Here is a 25863-nt window from a genome sequence, read left to right as displayed (position 1 = left end):
CTTGAAATTTTTTAATGTGAGAGGCAATTGAAGGAATGTAGTATCCTAAAAATCATATCTGATAAGATATTCTTCTATTCAATTGATCATGTAATCAGAATAAAACCTAGGGCTTACTATGTGGTGGGCACTGTTTTAAGTGCTTTTTATATGTCAGTTCATTTAATTATCATGATAAATGTATAAATTAATGACTTCTTGTTTGATTTGATAGGTCAGGAAACCTAGGCATAGAGAGATTTACCAAGTGGCTCAGGGGCACATATTTAGTATGGTATATACTCTAACTTCAGGCCCTATGCTCTGAGAGACTGAATATGAAAATGGATAGTGACCAGACCATATATAAATGATAATATTTTATATTTGTAGAATATATATAAATAAAACTCTGATTCACAACTTTCAGTAACTTTTATTAGAAACCAACCTATTAACGATACTATCCATCCTAAGAAGCCAGGCCGTTATAATCACACTTGTAGGAAGTCTGATTGCTATCTCTAGTAGCAATCCAGGTAGCCCAGCAATAACCCCTGAATCCCCGAGGTTATGTTATCCAAAATGCCTATGACTTGACAAGTTCCCAAATTTTTGTCCCACTTCAGATTTAGGACCAATCAGAAGAAGACACATATACACCCTAACCAATCATATAGGATTCCCTATTCCTAGTTTGCCCACCTATAGCTTCCCCAGGCCAACAGACACCAATCAGGGCACATCCTAGGCCCTCACATTTTGTCACTATTAAGCTTTCCACTTTCGCTGCCTGCTATTCAGTCTCTGCCTAAAATACATGGGATTGTGGCTGACTTAATTACTATAGCAAACTGTGAATTGCATACTTTTTGCTTTTCTCACTTGGTTAGTCTTTATTTCCATATAACCAGAACCATGTCCATCATTTCTAATATAATTGAATTTGTGCATATCTAATATAGATACTAAGGCTATAGTTAACATTTCTGAAAGGGAAATAATCAGCTCTTTTCAGTATATAATTTTGGTAATATAGCCATAGTAATACTTGGTATTTAGAGAAGAATATGGATATTATCTATAGAAAGTTGAAATTAATGATAATTATCATAGTAATACAAAGTTCAAGTCAATGGTAAGAATAATAATGTAATAATAAAAACAATATCTATTTTATTAAGTACTTATAAAATCATACAAATTAAAAATATTTAGATTAGTTTGTTATATACTCAGATTAATTATATGAGATAATTACTGGGATTATCTCCATTTTACAAGATAGAAAATTGAGGCTTAAAAGGTTAAGAAACTTGCTTTGTTACTTACTGTACAAACAAGGCTTAATTTTGTCAGTTTCACTCAAAATTATGCTTAGCTCAATGACTGGCACACAGTGGGAAGTCAACTGAATAAATACTTATAGATAAAAAAATGAAATAGTTAATAACCAAGACAGTAAACCTGTCCACTGATGTTGAGAACCTATCTTTGGAGCTTATGCCTTCTTTAGCTCCTTTTATCTACATGCAATTATTTGTATTCATCTGTTTTTGCATATGTATAAAACTGTTCTTTCCCAATTAGATAAGACTATCTTCAGAGCATACATTCATTTTGCCTTTTCTCTGAGATTTAATTTAACTGTATGCATGCTGTGAACACTAAATCAAGGCTCAGGAAAAGCAGACCCAGGATTCTGTGCCTGGGTCTTGTCTCTGTGCCTGGAAAACCTACCAGTGACTGTTGGCTGTAGTGACTCTGGCCTAACGCCTCATCAAATCCAAAGATCCACCATCTCCCTGTTAAACGACCATCCAATCTTAGCTGAGTACTATGAGTATATGAAAAGTTATGGATGGGAGGTGACTTCCTGACAATCAAGTCTCCTGGGAATAGTCTAAACAATGAAATGTTGGAAATAACCTGTTTTTTAATTGTTCAGCAGGACAGTTAAGGGGATTGCAATCTTGATGTGCATGTTAGTTAGAAGACACAGTCCATTTTTCTCAAAGAATTTGATATCCACTGTAATGAGACAATGAAGTGACAACTTACAATAAACTTCACTGATAAACACCAAAGAGATGACATGAGAAATATATTAAAGTAAAAATTGTATAAAAAATTTTTAAATCTGCAAGGAGAAGATAAGGTTTGCAATTATGAAAAATGTCTATAGGTATTTAAAGGCAAGGGAGAAAAGAACATTTTAGTCATGGAAATACTGTTGCCAAAGCACAGTATAGGAAACAGTAGGATGTGTAAGGTGCATGAGTAGATCAGTCCTATAGGACAAAAGGAGTTTATGCAAAGAAATAGTGACCCTCATTTCTGTTAATCCTTCAATCTACATAAAGAATGTCTGACCTTTATGGAAAGTCAAAGAGGGAAGGGAAATAACACAAGTGCTTATTTTGGATACAGAACTTGCAAATGATAATTCTACAATTTACATTTTGTAGGAGATGAGTTATCATGACTAAATGCCATTTTTCTTCATATGTGATGATATCTGTTCGTTGTCAACACGACATTTTATAAATAACACATTGGCCCATCCTGTACTGTTCCAGAGGAAATATGCCTGCTGCTCACCCCATTTCTTTCCTGATATCTTATTGGGTTACTCTCAATAAATTGGGTATTATTCCATGGATGATGCTCACAGCTTTATTTTCTCTTTCCAAAAAAAAAAGGCCATGGAAAGTGAAAGTCTGTCTAGTAGCAGACCACTGAATTCCCAGTTCTCATTTCTGAAGACTCATGGGTAAACTCACCACCCATGTTATCATAAAACTGGAAGTATTTTTTTTAACACTGACATTTGCTAACACATTGAGATCATCCTTGTATTAGTCTCCACCATCCCTTTTCTTTGCTGCTTGCCTTGTGACATTTCTTATATCAAGCATCTTTCAATCACTATCTTCAAATTTGTTATCTGGGTTTATTGCTAGTCCCTGGCCCTTAATGCATCTCAGAAATGTGAAAACCTATGAGATATTTATGTAGACCTGACCTGACAATTGACTATTACAGTGCTCCCTTCAGAGAACAGAGACTGGAGAGCCAAAGCTGGGTGTGGTCTCCTCCATTCATGCAGCCTGTGTTGCAGAATGAAATCCAAGTTATAATTTGGGGCCCATTAATCATAGTCTGTGAAGAGCTTCAACAATTGTAATTTACTGCCTTATTTTACAAGTTCCTGTATTAGGTACTCTGCAGGTGCAAAGATGACAAAGATACTGTCCTTGCCATTCAAAATTTGTATTCTAAAATAAAAGCCTAGACCATAATTATATTAGAGAGAAATGCATATTATAAGAAGAGTAGAGATTAAAGACAATGGGAGTTCAAAGGGGGATTATTTCTCACTGGCAAGGGCCAGTCATGCTTTCTGAAAAATATAATGCAATATTTTACCAGTGTCCTAATGGCTGGGCATGAAGCACATTACAGTAAACCTATACATCCAGACACTTTGAACTATAGAGAATGGGCTAATATGTTCACAGCATTACCCTCTTTTTCTCCATCCTACAAATGATTCTGTTTAAATTCATTATACTTAATCCCAAGGAGTCCAAACAAATACAAATCGGCAGTTTAAAATGAACTGCTTGATTAAATTAATTTCAGAGTTTTAGTTCTATTAATATTTATTACCTATAACTATTCCATTCATTTGAATAGCTGAAAATAACCTAAAGATAGCTAACTGTGTAATGGTACCAAAAGTCTCTTTCCACTACAACAATCTAGTTATCTCATTTTCTTCAAAAATTTAAATTTGCTTTAAGACTCTAACACTACTTTACTGAGCATGAAATGTGATTATAGTTATGAAGGTAACTGGTAAAGAAAATATCAGCTTACTATATGGGTTATTCTAAGATAGAAATACTTAGGAATGGGGGTAAATCTCCAACTTGGAATTGCAAAGATTCTGTGAGGATGTGAATTTCATCATCTATCTCCTGAAACTTAATTTTTTTTGTTACTTCTCTGTTACAGAAAATTATATGTCTGTATTATAAAGTTGACTGCGTTTTTCCATTTCAAATTTTCTAATCATGAGAAGTAATTAACCTTAAATAGCTCTAATTCTAGTTACCCAAAATGCCCTTTTTCTTATTAGTTATGTTAATTTATCTAACATCTATTGGGATATTGACAATAAGCAGTCCAAAACTTCATTTAAAGAGACTGCAATCTGCTTGGAAGAAAGAACTATCTCACTCTATAATAAAACACTATAATTCTTTAAGGATTTTGTGTTGCTTAGTAATAGATTACTAGTGGGCCATATTAAAGAAAAATTTATTATTTCATACAATATAAATTTTTTTTAATTTTAATTTTTTAATTTCTTCTATTTTTGTTTTGTTTTGCTGCAGTTTCTAATTTATTTCTTCTCATTTTCTCTGTCTTAGATATAATTGACATGTAACATTGTGTAAATTTAAGGTGTATAATACACTTCCATATTGCAAAATTATTATCAGCATAGCATTCGCTACCACCTGCATCACAACACATAATTACCCTTTCCATTTTTGATGAGGACATTTCAGATCTACTCTCTTAGCAACTTTCAAGTATGTAACTAACATACATAGTATTGCTAACTATAGTCACCATGTTGAATATTATATACCCAGAACTTATGCATCTTATAGCTAGAAGTTTATACACTTTGGCTAAATTTCACCCGCTTCCCCAATCTCTCTGTTTCTTGTAATCACCGTTATAGTTTCTGCTTCTCTGAGTTGAGCTGTTAAGATTATACATGTTGAGTGATATTATACAGTGTCTAACTTGTTTACTTAGTTTAATGCCCTCAAGGTCTGTGTATGTTATAACAAAAAAGCAGGCTATTCTTCATTCTCACGGCTGAATAACGTTCCAGCATATAATACTATGCTGGAATATATAAATATGACATTATATATGACATCTTCTTTATCCATTCATCCATTAATAGACATTTATGTATCATAGCTATTGTGAATAATGCTGCAAGGAACCCGGGAATGCAAATATCTCATTGAGATCCTGTCTTTATTTCCTTTGGATATATAAAGGTGAGCAAAAGGAGGTTTACAGTTGTTCATATGGAAAATAATACAATAATTAATTAATAATACAAGAATAAACTGTATTTCACATGCTCGCAACTATAAACCTACTTTTGCCAACTACTTTGTACCTACAAGAGAGATTGTTAGATAATATGATAGTTCAATTTTTATATTTTGAGGAACCTCTATGTAGTTGATGTAATGGTTGTAACAATCTACATTTCTACCAACATTGCACAAGTGTTCTTTTATTTTTTGTCCTCACCAAAACTATTTCTCTCTCTCTTTATAATAGGCATCTAACAGGTGTGAAGTGATAGTTCATTGTGGTTTTTATTTACATTTCCCTAATGATTAGTGATGTTGAGCATTTTTTATGTACCTATTGACCATTTGTATATATTTTTTTAGAAATATGTCTATTGAGATCCTCTTACTCATTTTTTATTAAGATTTTTTTTTGACGTTGAGTTGTATGAGTTCTTTATATATTTTGGTTAATAATTTGTTAACAGATATATGATTTGAAAATATTTTTCTCCCATTTCATAGGTTGCCTTTTCATTTTGTTGATAGTTTCCATTGCTATGCAGAAGTTTTTTAGTTTGATGTAGCCCCATTTGTTTATTTTTGCTTTTGTTGCTTGTGCTTTTGGTGTCAAATAAAAAAATCACTGCCAAGGAGCTTATTCTCTAAGCTTGATTCTAGGAGTTTTATAGTTTCTAGTCTATTGACAGGTTTTTAATTAATGTTGTGTTAATTTTTGTGAGTAGTGTAAGATAAGGGTCCAGCTTCATTCTTTTACATATAATTTTTCAGTTTTCCCAATACCAGTTATTGAAGAAACTATTCTTTCTCCATTTTATATTCTTGGCTCCTTTGTTGTAAATTAATTGACCATATATGCATGGGTTTTCTTATGGGTTCTAAGTTAATTTTGATTTATTATTATCTAAGTGTAATCTGCTGTACCAAAGTGTATTGTTCTAATGTCAGTGCCTCTAAATCATTCTGCACATGTTGTGAAGGTGGGAGTAACATTTGGGCTATTTTTTTATTCACATGAAATTACAATAATAGTGAGATAGAAACACGGGAAACATTTTTATTTCAAAAGGGACAAATTAATCAATTTCTTGGTTTGTGTTGCATAGAAAACCTGTTTTCCACTCCCCGCAAAAAAAAAAAAAAAAAAAAAAAAATCACCAAGAGAGAGCTGAAAAGTATATTAAAAGTTAATTTCCAAATGCTGATATAAAATACTTTTACATATAAAAAATTTCCAAGATTTAAAAGAGAAAAGAATGTATCAGATATTTTGAATAAAATTGAGAAGTAACGGAGATCTTAACCTCTATGTGCTGTTTGGCTCAGAGATGCTTAACATGGGCAAAATTATGGCAATTTTCAATCCTTAGGCTTTCTTAAACTTATGTTTTAAACAACAGTTAAACACATTTTAAGAACTGCATCAGTAAGAAGCCATCTGTACATTTTTATAATGGCCACTTAGATTTTGTTAAATTTGTCAGTTGCTAAGCTTTGGTTTCTCAAATCATTGGAAAGTAATTCTCAAGACCAAAAGCCACTGTAGTTGTAGGTGAAAATATGCCACATGCTTGCCAGTGCATTAATACACATTGAGAGAAAACAAAACTATAAAGCAGTCAAGAGATTGTATCTACATATCGCTAAACATGCATAAATGTGGAGGATTTAGTCAATTATCTGTCTGCTACTGTGACCTAGAGGCCACCAGGTGCTGTAGGGCTCATATCACCTTTCATATTGATTTACAAATGGTATTTGGTAAAGGTCATGCTTCCATCCCCATCCCACCCCCACCCTCCACCATCACACACTCACCTGTTCTTGTCTGCGCTCTTACTGAGAGTACCTGGTAGAGGTAACAACTTTGATATAGTTAGCCCAGGGCACATGGATTATTCTTAGCCTGGTTTGTACTCATGTGCAACAGAACAGACAGCAGCAATCAGACTTATGTCCTTAGCTTGTCTTTGAAGTGTGCTTCTCTTCAGTCAGGTATAAATGGCCAATTTAGTGGTGGTTTTTTAAGCCTAAGCATACTGTGCCAGGTTTCTGACCTAGGACTCACCTCCATATAATTTTTTTTTCTTTTGTCTGTGGCAAGTATGCTTAACCTTCTCAGGATGCCTAACAAATTATTTCTAAACTTTTGGTCCTAAGTACTCATGGATGTCTTTAGTGAAAATTTAACATGAATTTTTTTAAAGCTACTACTTTATCTTTTTCTGCTTTTTTGTATTTCATCATTTCTTATTGTTGTTAATATTGTCCTTTGCAATGGAATTATTTTATCTAATTATGACTGGTAAACAGTAATAGTACCATTAACAAGAAGTAACCCATGTTGAATTGATGTAATTCAGATACACATTTTTTCTGAACTACTTGAGATTACACTGTAACCTCTAAATATCCCAGTGTGTAATTATTAAGAACAAAGAGAGTTTCTTATATAACTATAGAAAAACTATCAACAGCAAATTAGCATTAATACAATAGTATTATCAAATCTGCAAGCCTTCAATTTCACCACTTCTTCCCACAATGGCATTTATAGTCAGCCCCTCTCACCTCCTCTGCCCCCACTAAGTTCCAGTCTAAGATTCAATACAGGATCATTTATTGCATTCATTTGTTCCGTCTCCTTTATTTCTATAATCTAGCTTACTTTCTCAGTCCTTTTTTTTTCTTTTATGACCTTGTATTTTTGGAGAGTATAGACCAATTATTTTATAGTATGTCTGGATTTGTCTGATGTTTCCACAAGATTAATTTTATGTTATAAATGTGGAGAACAGAAATAACACAGATTTGATCTGTCCTTCCCCACGCATCATTTCAGGAAGTACAAGATGCCACTGCTGGTAAGTATTCACATAGATTGCTGGGTTGAGGTAGTGTCTGCTAAGTGTCTCCATTAAAAACCTTTTGTTTATTTTGTTTGTAATTAATAAGCATTTTGTGGAACAATACTTTGATTCTATATAAATATACTCTTTCCTCATCGAAATTTTTACTTAGTAGTGTTAGCAGCCATTGATGATTCTTGCCTGCCTCATGCAATTTTACTATGATCATGGCCAAGCAGTGAATTCCTTTTACATTTATCCACTGACATTGTATTGCAAGGAAGGGATTTTATCTCTCTACTTGTCTGTGTATATAATTATATCAGTACGGATTCACGGACTTATCTTAATTCAGTACACTATATTTTCTGGGATAATAGAGGTGCACCCTTGAGTTCTCCTTAAATGAGAATATGGGAAGGTATGTGTCTGACAGCCTCCAGGTGTTGCACTTTCAGATCCACTGCCATGTTCATGCCAAAGCCTCGCTCTCACGGAGCTGCTCCTGGGCATGACAGGGGTACACAGTTAGGCCATTTATGCCCAGTACTGGATCCCTGTAAATAATCAGTCTTCTCTAGGGTTCCTATCATCCTGGACAAGACTTTCTCAAGGTTGCACTGACTCTGAAGACTTCTTATCTCATCTTCTTTCCTTCCTTCTCTCTCTTCATAGGGCTCAGTTCTTCATGGCATTTGAGGCTCTCCCTGGCTAGTTCTGCTTCTTCTCCCTGTTATTCATCACAGGTACTTTTGCCTATAAACTATTGATTGCATTTCTAATCCTGTCTTACTGTCTGTATCTTAGCGAACACAATCTGACACATTCTGTTACTTTTATTCTAGTGCTCAAATTGTCCCACATTTAGCCACTAAGGATTGTGTTTGACTGCTGTCTATTCATCTTTTTTTTACTTTTGAAAGACTCTTAGATTCACATAGAAATTGAAAACAAATAATACAGCGTTCCTGCTGAATAGCCTTCATCCAGCTTTCCTCAAAGATAATATGTTACATATCCATTGTGCTATTATCAGAACAAGAATACTGACAGTACCTTATTAAATAAACTGCCTATCTTTTTCAGATTTTAACTTTTTCCTCATGCATACATTTGGGTGCGTGTGTCATTCTACAAAATAAAATTTGTTGAGTCACTACCACAATAAGAATACAGAACTGTTTGATCACTCCAAAGAAAGTCCCTTGGCTATCCTTTTTTTTTTTTTTTTTTTTTTGTATTTTTCTGAAGCTGGAAACGGGGAGAGACAGTCAGACAGACTCCCGCATGCGCCCGACTGGGATCCACCCAGCACGCCCACCAGGGGTGACGCTCTGCCCACCAGGGGGTGATGCTCTGCCCCTCTGGGGCGTCGCTCTGCCGCGACCAGAGCCACTCTAGCACCTGGGGCAGAGGCCAAGGAGCCATCCCCAGCGCCCGGGCCATCTTTGCTCCAATGGAGCCTTGGCTGCGGGAGGGGAAGAGAGAGACAGAGAGGAGGGGGGGGGGTGGAGAAGCAAATGGGTGCTTCTCCTGTGTGCCCTGGCCGGGAATTGAACCTGGGTCCCCCGCACACCAGGCCGACACTCTACCACTGAGCCAACCGGCCAGGGCCATTGGCTATCCTTTTGTAGTGATACTCTCCTCCAACACTTACCTGACTCCTGGAAACCACTGACATTCACTTTCTCCATCACCACAATGTTGCCATTTTGAGAATGTTATATAAATCGGATTACACAATATGTAGCCCTTGAGATTTGATTTTTTCATTCAATCACAAAATGCTCATTAGAACTATCCAAGTGTTTTCACATATCAACAGTTCTTTTAATTGTTGAATAATATTCCATTGTATGGATATACCTCAGTTTACCCATTTACCCATGGAAGGACATTCATGTTGTTTCTGGTTTGGGGCTATTCCAAATAAAACTGCTATGAACATTCATGTACAGGTGTGTGTGTGTGTGTGTGTGTGTGTGTGTGTGTGTGTGTGTGTGTACATAAGTTTTAATTTTTCTGTAATAAATACCAAAGAGTCATTTGGTAATATAGAGTATATGTTAACTTTTTTATGATACTGTCAATCATTTTTCTAGAGTGGCTGTACTATTTCATATTCCCACTTCTTTGTTCTTTTCATATGACTCCATCACTCTTTGAGTGGTTTCTAACTTTCAGGCATGGTAAGATATCCCACACTCATCTTTTACTTTCTCTACTCATCAGCCAATTCCCAGGCAGCTCTAGCTTCTTTTCATTAGAAATGGCATTTAGAAACTAAGGTATGCTAATTGCTATCCTTGGTGTTTATCTTTCAGTTATGTTATTCACGTACTATGTGCTCAAAGGTGCGTACACTTACACTCATCTACACCTATCTTTAATCAAACAGTTTTGTTTCCATTTCTCTCTCTACCTATCTAACCACAAGTTTAAGCTGATTCCTTCAACTCTAGTTTAGCACTACAGGGTTTATTTTAATCATCCACATTTTCCTATTTTTTATTTCTCTTAACAGTGAAAAATCATATTCCCATTACTTTCAATAGACTTAATTTTTCAGTAGTAAAATATACAGAAAGTAATTTCAAAATTTTTCACTTATACTACATAAGAAACACCTACTGATGAAAGTTTGTTATCTCTATATGGTTATTTTGTCCCTGTGCCTGGTGGTCTATAGTTTTATTCCTCTATATCTGAGGGTATGGAGATGAAATACAATGTTAAAATTACTTATGTTGTTTTTTCCCCATTTTAATGGATTACACTGATAATTCAATTAGGTTCATGTATTACTGTTGCATGTTATATGTGTGTGTTATAGTTTTCTTCATCTTTGTTGTTTATCTGTCTATCCATCCATTCATTTCTTGTACAATATTCTGCTTTTGGAACTTGAACCAAGTGTTATAAATTTACTGAAAATTCAGGTTCACAGAAAATTTAAACAAAGAAATTATAAGAAAATAATACAATATTTTCATTACAATTGAAGTCTGTGTGTACCCTTTTCATGTTTCATCTGTCCCTCATGCCTTTGTTAACTGCTATCCTTGATGTTTATCTTTCATGTACTTTTGTTCATACTTTGTTAGATATATAGATAAATATTTATATATAATTCTAAACATATTTTATATGTTTTGAGATTTTTTCCCCCCTAAAAGCATCATGGTATTTAATTTGCTTCTTTTCAAAAAGAAATGTTTATGAGATAAAATATACAAAATTTATCTACAACTTATATTAGTGGGTAAGTTGTTTTAATGTTATTACAATGGAAAATATTATTCTGTCTTCTTGTACTCAAGGGTGACAGCATCCAGGGAAGATTTTCTGGATTATAAAGTACATATGTCTTTAACTTCAGGCAAGTTTGTGGACCTTTTCAAAATGGTTCTACCAATTTACACTCTTTCCTGAAATACAAGAATTCTATAGCTCTCCATTCTCACACAGTGATTGCTATGTATGGTGAGACATTAAAATTTTTTTCACTGAAATTTGTACTATAATATCTCATTTTGATTTTCATTTCCATGAACATAAGTTTTGTCATCTTTGTGTAGAATTACTGACAACTGTGTTTCCTCTGTGAGGTGATGGTGCACATCTTTTCCCATCTTTATATTGTTCTTTTATCTTCATCTCATTGATTTGGAGGAGAGCTTCATGTCTTCTTAATTCTAGTCATTTGGAAATTAGGTTTTTCAAATTTCTTCTAATTGATAATCTTCTTTTTACTTGTTAAATGATGTATTTGATGGACAAAAGTAATTAATATACCTGTATTTACTTATCACTCTTTATGTTTATTTTTTTGCCTCTTGGTTAAGATATTCTTCCCAAGCCTCAAAGCACAAAGATGTTTTCTTATATTCTAAATTTCTCATTTAGATTATTTACTTTAAAATAGTTCTGGGTATATAGGAATAAGAATCAGATTTTATTGTACCTCTCTATATTATAGTGTTCAAGAATAATTTCCAGAGTCCTTTCCCCATTGACCTGTAATGCCACTTATTTCATATATATACAGTTTCACATATGTATACATTTATTTGTGGGCTTTCTATTCTATTTATTTATTAATCTGCTACTCTACAAATACTCTTAATTTCATTAAAGTAGATTTATTATAACATTTATTATAAAATAGCTCCTCTTATTCTGTTCTTCAGGAATGTCTTCTTATTCTTGATTTGTTTTTCCATAATAATTTTACAATCAGCTTGTTCAATTTTATTAAAATTCCAGTCAGGATTTCTTTGGATTTCATAGGACATATATATTATTTTAATGAAAATTACTATGTCTATGATATTGAAATTATTAATGAACATATCTCTTTTTCATATAGGTCATCTTTAATGACTTTCAATAAAATTTTACAATAGTCTTCATAAAAATCATGAGCATCATTATTTATATTTATTCTTTTTTATGTTAATTGAGTAAATGGATTTCTTAAATTGATTTTAATTTATTGTGTTTACATAGTTGCCCCGAATGCATCCTACCTCACCTGTATTCACCTCAACATCACCCTTTCCCTCCTCCCCACAACATCCTCCCCTCATCCCTTCAGGTTTATCCCATCCTATCATCCCTTTCCCTCTGTCCTCTTTTCCTCTGGTCCCTTTGATCCCTCCTCTCTCTCAGTTCCATTCTTCAGTTCACATTGTTCATTGGATTCCTCAAATGAGTGAGGTAATATGATATTTTTCTTTCTTTGCCTGGCTTATTTCACTTAACAACATTGTTGCAAAAGGTAAGAATTCCTTCTTTTTCATGGCTTCATAGTATTCCATTGTATATATGCCTTGTTCCTGATCTTAAAGGGTTTGCTTTTAATTTTTGCCCATTGAGTATGATGTTGGCTGTGGGTTTGTCATAAATAGCCTTTATCATGTTGAGGTATGTTCCCTGTATTCCCATTTTGCTGAGAGTTTTGATCATGAATGGGTGCTAGATTTTATCAAATGCATTTTCTGCATCTATTGAAATTATCAGTTTTTCCCCTTTTTTGTTTATGTATTAAATCACATTGATTGATTTGCTAATATTGTACCAGCCTTGCCTTCCCAGAATAAATCCCACTTGACCATCATGTATGATTTTTTTTATGTATTGCTGGACCCAGTTTGCTAATATTTTGTTTAGGATTTTAGCATCTAAATTCATCAAGGATATTGGCCTATAATTTTCTTTCTTGTGCTGTCTTTGGTTTTGGAATCAGAATTATGCTCACCTCATAGAAGGAACTTGGAAGTCTTCCCACCTCTTGAATTTTTTGAAATAGCTTGAGAAGGATAAGAGTTAGTTCTTCTTTGAATATTTGGTAGAATTCACCTGTGGAGCCATCTGGTCCAGGGCTTTTGTTTGTTGGGAGGTTTTTGATAACTTTTTAAATCTCATTTGTTGTAATCAGTCTGTTTAGGTTTTCTGATTCTTCCAGATTGATTTTTGAAAGATTATATTTTTCAAGGAATTTGTCCATTTCATCTAGGTTGTCTAATTTTTTGGCATACAGTTCTTCATAGTATTTTCTTAAAATCCTTTGTATTTCTGTTGTGTCAGTTGTTATTTCTCCACTCTTTTTTATTTATTTGAGTCCTCTCTCTTTTTTTCTTGTTGAGTTTGGTTAAAGGTTCATCAATCTTGTTTACCTTTTTGAAGAACCAGCTCTTGGTTTCATTGATCCTCTGTATTGTTCTTTTAACCTCTATGTCATTTATTTCTGCTCTGATCTTTATTATTTCCTTCCTTCTCCTTCCTCTGGGCTTTACTTGCTGTTCTTTTTCTAGTTCTTTTAGATGCAGGGTTAAGTTTTTTATTTGAGCTTTTTCTAGCTTCTTAGGATATGCCTGTAATGCTATGAACTTCCTTCTCAGGACTGCTTTTGCTGTGTCTTTTGAATTTTGAGTTGTTGTGTACTTATTATCATTCATTTCTATAAATTTTTTTATTTATTCTTTGATCTCATTGTTAACCCATTCATTATTTAATATCATACTATTTAGTTTCCAAGTGTTTGAATATTTTTCAGTTTTTCTGTTGTGGTTGATTTCTAGTTTAATGCCATTGTGATTAGAAAATATGCTTAATATGATTTCAATCTTCTTAAATTTGTTGAGACTGCTTTTGTGCCCTAACAGGTGGTCTATCCTAGAGAATGTATCATGGGCACTTGAAAAGACTGTATATTCTGCTGCTTTAGGGTAAAAGGTTCTGAAGACATCTATTAAATCCAGTTAATCTAGTGTGTCCTTTAAGTCTGCTGTTTCTTTGTTAATTTTCTTTCTTGAGGATCTATTTAGTGGTGTTAGTAGGGTATTAAAATTCCCTACTGTTAGGGGACTTATATCCATTGCCTTTTATATCTTTCAGTCTGCTTTATATATTTAGGTTCTCCAATATTAGGTGCATAAATATTTATAATGGTTATATCTTCCTGTTGGATTGCTCCCTGTATCATTATGTAGTGACCTTCTTTATCTCTTAGTATAAGCCTTTGTTTTAAAGTTTATTTTGTCAGATATAAGTATTGCTACCTCAATTTTCTTTTCATTTTCATTTGCATGAAATATTTTTTTCTAACCTTTCACTTTCAATCTATGTATATCTTTTGTTTTGAGGTGTGTCTCTAGTAGACAGCATATGTATGGGTCCTATTTTTTTATCCAGCAGCTACCCTATGTCTTTTGATTGAATCATTTAATTCATTTACATTTAAGGTTATTATTGATATGTAATTGTTTATTGCCATTTTATTCTTTGAAGCTACATTCCTCTTTTACTATATTCTTTTCCTCTTTGATCTGTTTACAATAGGCACCTTTACATTTCTTGCAGCATTGGTTTGGTTATAATGAATTCTTAATTTATTTATTTTTTTGGTCTGAGAATCTTTTTATTTCTCCTTCCATTTTAAACGATAGCCTTGCCTAATAAAGAAGTCTTGATTGTAGGCTCTTGTTCTGCATTAGTTTGAATATTTCTTGTCATTCTCTTCTAGCCTCAAGTGTTTCTGTTGAGAAGTTGGATGTCATCTTTATGGGGGCTCCTTTATAGGTGATTGACTTTTTTTCTCTAGCAGCTTTTAATACGTTTTCTTTATCTTTTAGCTTTGGTATTTTAATTATGATGTGTCTTGGTGTAGTTTTTTTGGCTTCTCTTTAATGAATTCTCTGTACTTCTTGAACTTGTGTGACTTTTTCCTGCACCAACTTAGGAAAGTGTTCAACTATGATAACTTCAAACAAGCTCTTTATCCTCTGTTCTTTCCCTTCTCCTTCAGAAACCCATATAATGCATATGTTGTTTCTCTTTAGGTTGTCACATAGCTCTCTTAGAGATTTGTCAGACTTTTTGAGCCCTGTTTCATTTTGCTGCTCCACTTCTGTGTTTTTGTATATCTTATCTTCTAAATCACTGATTCAATCCTCTGCTTCATCCAGCTTGCTTTTAATTGCTTCTAGTGTAGTCTTCATTTCTGATATTGTATTTGAAATTTCTGACTGGTTCTTCTTTATTATTTTAATGTCCTTTTTGATGCTTGTTATCTCTTTATTTATGTGCTCATTTTGTCCATCCATTGTTGCTCTAAGATCTTTGAACATTTTAATAATCATTATTTTAAACTCTGCATCTGGTAGTTTGGTTATTTTCATCTCACTCAGTTCTTTTTCAGGGGGTTTCTCTTGTTGTTTCATTTGGATTGCTCTTCTCTGTCCTCCCATTTTGTCTGTGTATACACTCCTGGTTTGGGTGTGTTGTTTGTGAAGCTAGCTAAGTCTAGGTTTGGTATTGTCTGCCTTCAATTTTCAGTTGTGTTATCTCTAGGTCTTCTTGGCTTGGCATCAGCTGTTATTTGTAATTTGCTCTGGGCTACTTATCTGCTATATTGTTCTTTTTGCTATTTGTATCGGAGTTTTTCTATGTCTTAGCTGAGTTCGATGTGAGGAGCCCTTCTTTAAGCTTCCACTCTATCAAGGGTTATTAGGTCCTGAAATTGTGCTTTTCATATCTGGCCACTGAATATGCCTGCCCTGGACCTCCCTGGCCAGAGCCTGGCACAGAGCAGTGGGGGTCACTGCCTATGACTGGCTTTTATCAATCTTTTGGGAGCTACAGGCAATCCAGATCTCGTGGCTGCCTCTGCTGCATCCAGGTGCCATTGTAAATATCAGCTGCACTACTAGGCTTGTTTTTATTTACTCTTGGCCTGAGGAAAGTTCCTTTAAAAGTTCAAGTTACTCTGAAATCTGCTTTTTGTTGCCTCTTATTGCTGGCTACTTGTTGGGCTCAATACTGTAATTCAGTGATTAGGCATGGTATTGGATGTGGCCTACTCCTTAGCCTCAGGTGTCATTCTATCCAGACTTTTTATTTACTTATTTTATTTTGTTGTTTTTCTTCTTTTTCAGCACTTAGTAAGGTGTAGTCACAGAGGTCAAATGGGCATGACCCCTGTGCTCCCACATGTGGTCCATTCACCAGACTGCCACTGCTGTTGCTGCCTGGGTCATTTGGACTCAAGTGTTATTGGCACCAGCCCACATCCGTGGCCATTGCTGCCCCAGGAGGGCTTGCATGTGCCCTTGCGTGCCCATTTGGAGTGCTTCTGTGGCTGCCCTAGCCTCCACTGCACGGAGGGCCAGCCTATGCTGTGGGCACTTTTGCTCATGGACTTGGGCCTCCACAGCATCTGCCCCAGCTTTCGCCCCTGCGGGTGGGCCCATGCATGCCTGCTTCAACCACTTCCAGGGTTGCTGTGGCCTCTGCTGTTGCTGCTGGCTGGCTGGTCCATGTTTCCGGGGTTTTAGCATCAGCTCAGACCTCCTCAGCAGCTGCTGTGGTGGTACCAGCACATGCCTGCTTGGACCACCCCCACGCTGAGGGTGCGCGGCACCATGGGTAGGTTTGGGCGGGGCCTGGACCTCTGCAGCCGCTGCCTTGATTTCCACCCAAACTGATGGGCTTGCTCACCCACATGAACCCCCTCTGCTGTTGCTTGGGCTTTGGAGCAAGCAGTACTGTGTGTAAACCCAGACCTCTGCAGGCCGACCTGCTTGTGCTCGCTCAAACTGCCCTGGCTTCCATAGCCGTGCCCTGCCACCTCTGGCCCATCTGTCCCCGCTGAGCTCTCAGTAGTGTGGGGGTGGGGGTGTAGCTTAGACCTCTGCACTCCCTATAAGTGTCCCTAATGTGCTGGCTGCCTCTACTCTCCTTTGTCCTCACTGGGGCAGGTGAGCCTCCAGTGGACGGGGTAATTTCTCCCCTTTGGTAGTGATGCTGTTTCCAGGAAAAATGTTCACTTTAGATTTGGGAGTGACTCAGCCCAGGGGTTAAAGTGTCCATCCCTCAAAGTGTCTCCCCCTGTGCCTCGGAGACCACTCTCTCTTCTGGCAACTCTGGGCCTCCCATCACTCCCTGCTCCTGGAGCTCCAGGAAAGTGACTGTGAGCGAGGCTCTCCATGCAGTCCATTTAATACGGAGCCTGGGTCCAAGAGTTCTGCCTCCTTCTCTCAAACAGTATCTAGGCTCTTTTCTCAGCCAAATATAGTCTGTAAGCCCCTTCCAGGCTCCAGGGCTCTAAGCTGGGATTCTGGTTTGGGGGCTAAGGACCCACAACTCGCTGAGCATCCTTCCTCTTCACAAGACTCCCTCCTGGCCGCCGCTCGCTTCCAGGAGTGGGGCAGTCCTTTCTGCATCTCTGCCTTTCCTACCAGTCTCAGGGTGGGTTCTTTGGTGGTCATTCGCTCTAGAATCCTCTTAGTTTAGTCTGGAGTTGGTCTTTCACGAAAGTGTTCTGAGATTTAAATTGCAGTCCACCTTGGTTCTGGGAAATGGGAGTTGGAGCGTTTGCCTACTCTGTGACAATCTTGTCTCCCTCTATATATATACTTGCCACTTCTACCAATGATAGATATATATCTTAAATTACATTTGCTATTGTCTATTGTGTATATAGATGCAATTTATTTTTAATATAGGCCTTATATACCTGGTAGACTTCTCATTAATTTTAATCATTTGCCTGTAGATTCTCTTGGGTTATCTATGTAGGCAATCATAATATCATAGGTGACTAATGGCACTTTTGTTTCTTCTTCCTTTTTTTAGACCATACATCTCATAATTATGTCTTTTATTTATTTGTTTGTTTTGTTCATTTATTTACTATGTTGGTAAAGACATCTAGATTATTTAATAGAAGTAGCAATAGCAAATGTCTTTGTCTTCTGTATGTTATTAAAAGAAATGCAGATGCTTCTAATGTTTACATTATTGTGATTTTGCTATAGGACTTATGAATATACTTTACTAGAAAATAATTTTTCTCAGTATTTTTCTAACTTTATTATTTTTTAATTAATGAATAAGTGTTTAATTCCATTGAATGTGTTAGAGGCATCTTTTGGCATAATCTTGTAAATTTTCTTTAATAATTTTGTTTGGTAAATTGCATAAATTTATATATAAACTTAAATTTAACTCTTTATTTTTAGATTAAAACCAATATAGTTTTAAAATCTATTCCTAGATGCAGTAGTGAATATTTTGTTGAAGAATTTTGCAACAATATTCATGTGTGATATTGGCTTATAATTTTCCTTTTTAGTATGTACTAGTTTCCATTTTGACTTAAATGTCATTATTAGTCACAGATATAACTAAGGAGATCTCCTTTATTCTATTCTCAGTGACTAAAACAGCATCAGTTTTGTGAGGTCATTTGGCAATGGGGGAAGGTCACATGAGGAACCACCCATGCCCATGACCGCCAAAAGAAACGGCCCAGAAGCATTTTGAAAAAAGACAACTGTCTGTCCGCCCATGGAATTTCGTCATGACCTATCACTCCACCACCACTCTACCAATGCTACAAATTACCTCTGGGTGGGAAAAGCTGCGCGACATCCCTGGCCCCTGTCTTGCGGACCAGTGAACCTTGCCCAGGAGCGCTCTATACAAAGGTTTTGCTTATCTACATCCTTCTTTCTTCCTTGGTGGAAAATACCTTACAAGTTTGACTTTAAACAGGTTTATTCTTGACTATTGACCCCTGACCTTGGTTTTCTTAGAGCAGTTACTTTAGAAAGTTGTAATTCTTTTCTCTGTCCCTTTGAAAGTGAATCCTCTATAACCCTGGAATGTTTTTGTTTTTGTTTTTTGTTTTTTTTAGAAATTGAGAATCATCTTTTTGAAATAAAACAAATAATAAGCTTATATTGATTAATTTTCAATCACCAATTTTCAAAATGTATAGTTAACTTATACAAATCCTTAATAACCTATACTCATAGCACCTCTTCTCTCCTCGCAAAAAAAGTTATATCAATTTTGTGAAGATAAAGTTTATGAAACTATGGTTAATATGGTCAAACATCAAATAATCTCTGAGTTCTTTTTCCTTTTTTTTTTTTTTTTAAGAGAGAAAGGGACAGACAGACGAGAAGGGAGAGAGATGAGAAGCATCAATTCTTCGTTGTGGCACCTTAGTTGTTCATAATCTCTGAGTTTTTTTAAAATTTTTATAATACCTTCTAGATTCTTCCATCTCCCTGTTCCCATTTTGTCTAGAGTGTTCTCTAGGTTAGGTGCACAAGGGACACTCAGAGTCTTCCCTTCGCCTTCATCCTGGGAATTCCTTTCCGGTTTCTGCTGCATTAGTGACCCTGGTGCCTGGGTCCTATATTTTTTTCTTTTTGCATTATTCTTTTAATTTGGTTTGTCTTACCTTAGCTCTAGGATATAGGAGAAATAAAATATTGATACTTCACAAAAAGGAAAATATTTTTATTGTATGTTACACTTGGTTGATAGGTTACTTTAGCATAGAATTTTGAGTTGGAAATAATTTTTAGTCAAATATTGGAGGTTTTTCTCTATTACCTTATAGATTTAGGTGTGGCAACTGAGACCTGAAGCCATAGTAAATCTTAATTATTTTCCTCTATAACTTTTTTTGTATCTCCCACCTCTAGAATATTTTAGAGAATTTTCTTTATTAGAATTTTGAAACAATAAGACGTCTCTCAATAGGGAATATAGTTGTGTTATTTGTTCATTTATATTCATGATGCTAGACACTTAAGGGACCTTTCAGTGTAAAAACTCAAGCTTCTCAATTCTAAGAAATATTTTAATTAATTTGTTTTATAATTTCATCCATTTCTTCTTCTCTTTCTCTTTTAGAAAATATTAATTGTCAGTTGGATATTGAATCTCTAGAAATAATCCTCTAATTTTGACCTTTCTCTCTCTCTCTATTTTTGCTATTGCTCAGTTCTTTATATATTTGTTCTAATTCTTTGAGAATTTACTCAATTTTATTACCTGGACAATTTATTAAATTGTTTTATCATAGACTTTAATTCTTCAGAGATATTCTTTTTCTATAATTATCTATTGTCTTACTTTTGTTTTATATGTAAAATACCTTCTTTTATCTCTGATAATCTTAATTGTAATTCTTTTTTAAAGTGTTCTTTCACATTGCTTGCATTTCTTTTTATTTCTCACTTTACTTATTTTTCCTCCATCTCTTATGCTGATGACTTCTTTCTTTGTTCCATGATTCTTTCCTGCCATTCATATTTATGAATGAAACCAAAACACTAAACTGTGAATGACAAGGACTTTTGAGCAGAGAAATTTCTCTGATTGTAACCATTTAGGGGTTCTGACATTTCATTGAAGGATTCAAAATGTCAAAATGTATAAGTAATACCTCTGAAATGATGTTGTTTTTTAAAGATAATGATTTCCCAATATTCTTCCTGGGCAGGAGACTGATTCCCGGCCTGTTCCTGGATGAAAGAGAGCTGGAGATTGTCTCGTTGCTCAATATAAATTATATAATTATTTTGGAAGTCAATAGAGTACAATCATAAAGCAAGTTTACTGACACATTTTTGGATTTCTTGGTGAGTCCCTTCACTTGGAACCTGCATTTACATTTACCATAATGCTTCCATGCACCATGTTCTAGTAGCTGCTTTTCCTTTCTCTCTTCAACCCTGCGTTTGTGGCAATTCACATCCTCCCTTTGGGTCTCATCATCAAGCCATCCTGAAGTAAGTTTTAAAAGGACCCCAGGCCTGTTCTCAATGTGGGAACCACATGTGGTCCTGGTAACAGACTACTCTGACTCATCATCCAGGGACATGCAGATTTTTTTCAATGCAATTATTTATTTTGCTATTCAGAAAACAACACAAAACATGGTTCTGGTTCCGGTTTCTGTTTCTTGAAAAGTCTAGCAAATACAGTCCAGATTCTCTAGGGAGTTTTCCTAGAGCTCCTTTTCATTCAGCTTTCAGTGACTGTCAAGAGGCCATTTCCTTCTCCCACAGGGGAAACACCAGGAACAAATTTTCTCCAAAAACACAACTATTTTTTGGCATTTCAAATTTTGTACATATCCTCAAGGTTAAAGTTGAGCTGAGGAGGACAGCCTACAGGTTTTCTATCCACTTCCTTTCCAATTTGTTCAGGTGGTCCAAGACCTGGCTGTTAGATACAGGGTTTGCTCTAGGTATCACAAACATCAGACAAAACTGGGATAGAAGCTTGTTTTAAGATCATGTTACCTTCTCCTTTACCTCTTCAATAAATTATTCATAAAAGATATGAAACAACAAAAGAAGGCAGAAAATATTGTGTACAGGTTAGCTTCTGGCCAGAGTCCTTTGTTGTTTTTTTTATATTACCCAGAGACTTATTATTTTGTTTCTGTTTTGGTTGTTACAGTTCAACTTGGTTTTGACTCTTGGTACTTGTGAATTTCACCATGGTTGCTTCTTTGTCCAGTTTAGGGTAGAAAGAATCTCACTTTAATATTGTGTGATATAGAGATTTCTACATCATCTTTCTGAATTTAGTAGGACAATTTTTTTTAATGAATTTTTATTAATGGTAATGGGATGACATTAATAAATCAGGGTACATATATTCAAAGAAAACATGTCTAGGTTATTTTGTCATTAGATTATGTTGCATACCCCTCGCCCAAAGTCAGATTGTCCTTCGCCATCCTCTATCTAGTTCTCTGTGCCCCTCCCCCTCCCCCTAACTCTCCCCCTGTCCTCCCTCTCCCCACCCCTGGTAACCACCACACTCTTGTCCATGTCTCTTAGTCTCATTTTTATGTTCCACCAATGTATGGAATCATGTAGTTCTTGTTTTTTTCTGATTTACTTATTTCACTCCTTATAATGTTATCAAGATCCCACCATTTTGCTGTAAATGATCTGATGTCATCATTTCTTATGGCTGAGTAGTATTCCATAGTGTATATGTGCCACATCTTCTTTATCCAGTCTTCTATTGAAGGGCTTTTTGGTTGTTTCCATGTCTTGGCCACTGTGAACAGTGCTCCAATGGCAAGAGAAGTGAAGGCAAAGATAAATGAATGGGACTACATCAGAATAAAAAGTTTTTGCTCAGCAAGAGAAACTGATATAAAAATAAACAGACAGCCAACTAAATGGGAAATGATATTTTCAAACAACAGCTCAGATAAGGGCCTAATATCCAAAATTTACAAAGAACTCATAAAACTCAACAACAAACAAACAAACAATCCAATAGTAGGACAATTTTGTTTGGCTCATTTTCTCTGACGTCTCATGATCTGAGCCTCTCTAAATTAGTGCACACAGAGATCAAACTCTCCTTCTTCAGTAGGAGAAAGATTTTTATTTGCTGTGATTGTTAGGGAAGAAATGTAAAACATTGATTGTTTCTTCCAGTAACCCTTGACCACTTTTTTACTCCTCACACCACCATTAGATCTATCTGGTACTATGAAACTGATGTCTTCACATCAGACATGGCCAATGGGCTACCACCTTACAACCTCTGCCCTAAACTAACAACCCCAGGAACCAAATTAACTCATTTGCAAGTGAACTGGTTATGCAATCTCATGTTAGAGGTTTTACACTTTTTAAATATTCATCAAAATAATTTTGTCTAAGGTAAAGTTAAGTAGATACTCACACTTTTAAATAAAATCTGTGTACTAGTTTTCCTACTTTTGAATAAAACGTATTTCTTCTGATCATGATCTCATTTCCTTAAAAGACCGATCAGTGATGCCTTTACGCACAATTCATTCTCCTGACACATTTGCAGTTGTCTGGAATTATTTTATTGCATTTTGTTTTTTTGTGTTTTTTTTTGTTTGTTTTTTTGTTTTTTGAAGGTAGAACATTCATTTATTCAGTGAATATATTTTTTCATAGCTTAAAATACCTTAAAATTTATAAAGTATTTTATATAAAGCATTTTTTTTACTTAAACAATTAAATTTAACAGGGTGACTCTGGTTGCAGAGTACGTAGATTTAGAGAAAACATCTCCACATCATTTGAACAGTCGATTAAGCTGTATACCCATTACCCAAAGTCAAACCATCTTCTGTCACTCTATATTTTGTTTCTCTTTAAGCCCCTCCCTTCTCCCCCACCCTTCTCCCTCTCCACCCTTCCCCTCCCCTGGAAACCACTGTACTTTTATCTATGTCTTTGAGTCTCAATTTTGTATCCCACCTATGTATAAAATCATACTGACTGCATTTTGAATCTAATGTGTTTTAAGCATCTACTGGCACAATAGTTTTATGTGACCCAAATAACAAGGCTTGCAATGGCTCTGCCTAAACTTTACCCACAGCAATTTCAACTGGGAAAATTTTAGTTTCCACAATTTCTTTAGGAACAGTTTCTTGAAACAAAAAAGGGGAACTTATTTTTATACTTACTATTGACATATGAAATAAGCTTAGGGGAATTTCATTTGCACATCTTACTAGGAGCTGTCATCAGGTATCAGCTCATTAGCCCTCTATTGTTTACCTCCCTCTGGTCTATAGCTCTGTATTTCAGACTGGGTTTACATGGCCATTTCCTCTTTAACTCGCCCCAGTTCCAACACTAATCATAACCTGAACCATGTGAGTTGTAAAATTATAAGAATAAAAGTGAAGTGAGTCAATATTTTCTGTGTATCTACTGTGTTCCATGCAGTGTACTGGGCACTTTATATCCATCGTAAGTCAAATAATTTTTAAACAATGCTAAGAAGTAGGTATTGTTCTTTCAATTTTCTGTGTTTCCTAATGAGAAACTGTAGACTTGAAGAACAGGGTCTATTAGCTAGTAAGTTGTGCCAAATACTCAAATACTCAAAATATGTTTTTATTGCTTTATTCATTTTTTAATAGATTTCTTTTTTCCCCTAAATATATTTATTTATTTATTTATTCATTGTAGTGAGAATGGAGGGTGAAAGAGAGACAGGAACATGAATCTGCTCTTGTATGTGCCCTGACCAGGGTCAAACCAGCAACCTCTGTGCTTCAGGATAATGCTCTAACCTACTGAGGTATCCAGCCACTGCTATTTTTATTACTTTAAAGCTCATGCTTCATCCTTGTTAGAGCCCTGTATCATGGTCAGCATGTAGCAAACCTCTTCAATTTTACAAGTAACCTTCTGAGATCTAATTTTTTCAATCTACTCGTGTCTTCTTTGGGGAGTGCTCTGTCCTCTGTGAATGAAATGAACCTTAATTTCCTTGTTAAGGCAGATAAGGAAGTTGTAATTCAATTTATAAAGATTGGCAGAGAATTTAAGAGAAATCTTTGACAAACACACACACAGCACATTATACCACAAAGCAATTGCATTATAATACATTTGAATGGGACCTGCTCTCAGTTCTAAGGGCCAAAACTAAAGGCGCACTGTAGATTTGGGTATGACCAATGAAATAGATCTTAATAGGTCCTGGCTGGTTGGTTCAGTGGTAGAGCATACGTTGGGCATGTGGAAGTCCTGGGATTGATTCCTGGTCAGGGAAAACAGAGAAGCAATCATCTGTTTCTCAACTCCTCCCCCTTCTCTCTCTCTTTCTCTGTCTCTCTCTCTCCTCCTGAAACCATGGCTCATTCAATCAAGTTAGCCCAGTGCGCTGAGGATGACAGGATGGCCTCACCTCAGGCACTGAATGGCTTAGTTGCCAAGCAATGGAGCAATGGCCCAAGATGGGCAAATCATCTCACCATGGGGAGCTTGCTGGGTGGGTCCTAGTTGGGGCCCATGTGGGAGTTTGTGTCTCTGTCTCCCTGTGCCTCACTTAATAAAAAGAAAAAAGAAAAAGAAATAGATCTTAATATCATATTTTCTGTTTAAGAATAGGTGTGTTGATTAAATGTGAGGCACCTTTATTAAAAATAATTCTCATTGTAGTTTTGATTTGCATTTCTCTAATAACTAAAGAAGATGAACATCTTTTCATATATCTGTTGGCCATTTGTATTTCTTCCTGGGAGAAGTGTCTGTTCATGTCCTCTTCCCATTTTTTTATTGGATTGTTTGTTTGTTTGTTGTTGAGTTTTATGCATTCTTTGTATATTTTTTTTGTATTTTTTTTTGTATTTTTCTGAAGCTGGAAATGGGGAGAGACAGTCAGACAGACTCCCGCATGCGCCCTACCGGGATCCACCCAGCACGCCCACCAGGGGGCGACGCTCTGCCCACCAGGGGGCAATGCTCTGCCCCTCTGGGGCATTGCTCTGTTGCGACCAGAACCACTCCAGTGCCTGAGGCAGAGGCCACAGAGCCATCTCCAACAGGCCCTTGTCTGAGCTGTTGTTTGAAAATATCATTTCCCATTTAGTTGGCTTTCTGTTTATTTTGTTATCAGTTTCTCTTGCTGAGCAAAAACTCCTTAGTCTGATGTAGTCCCATTCATTAATTTTTGCCTTCACTTCTCTTGCCGTTGGAGTCAAATTCATAAAATGCTCTTTAAAACCAAGGTCCATGAGTTTAGTACCTATGTCTTCTTCTATGTACTTAATTGTTTCAGGTCTTATG

This window comes from Saccopteryx leptura, chromosome 3 (genome assembly GCF_036850995.1).
Source record: "Saccopteryx leptura isolate mSacLep1 chromosome 3, mSacLep1_pri_phased_curated, whole genome shotgun sequence".
Taxonomy (NCBI): Eukaryota; Metazoa; Chordata; class Mammalia; order Chiroptera; family Emballonuridae; genus Saccopteryx; species Saccopteryx leptura.
The sequence above is the reverse complement of the archived record's forward strand: the minus strand, read 5'-3'. Positions refer to the sequence as shown.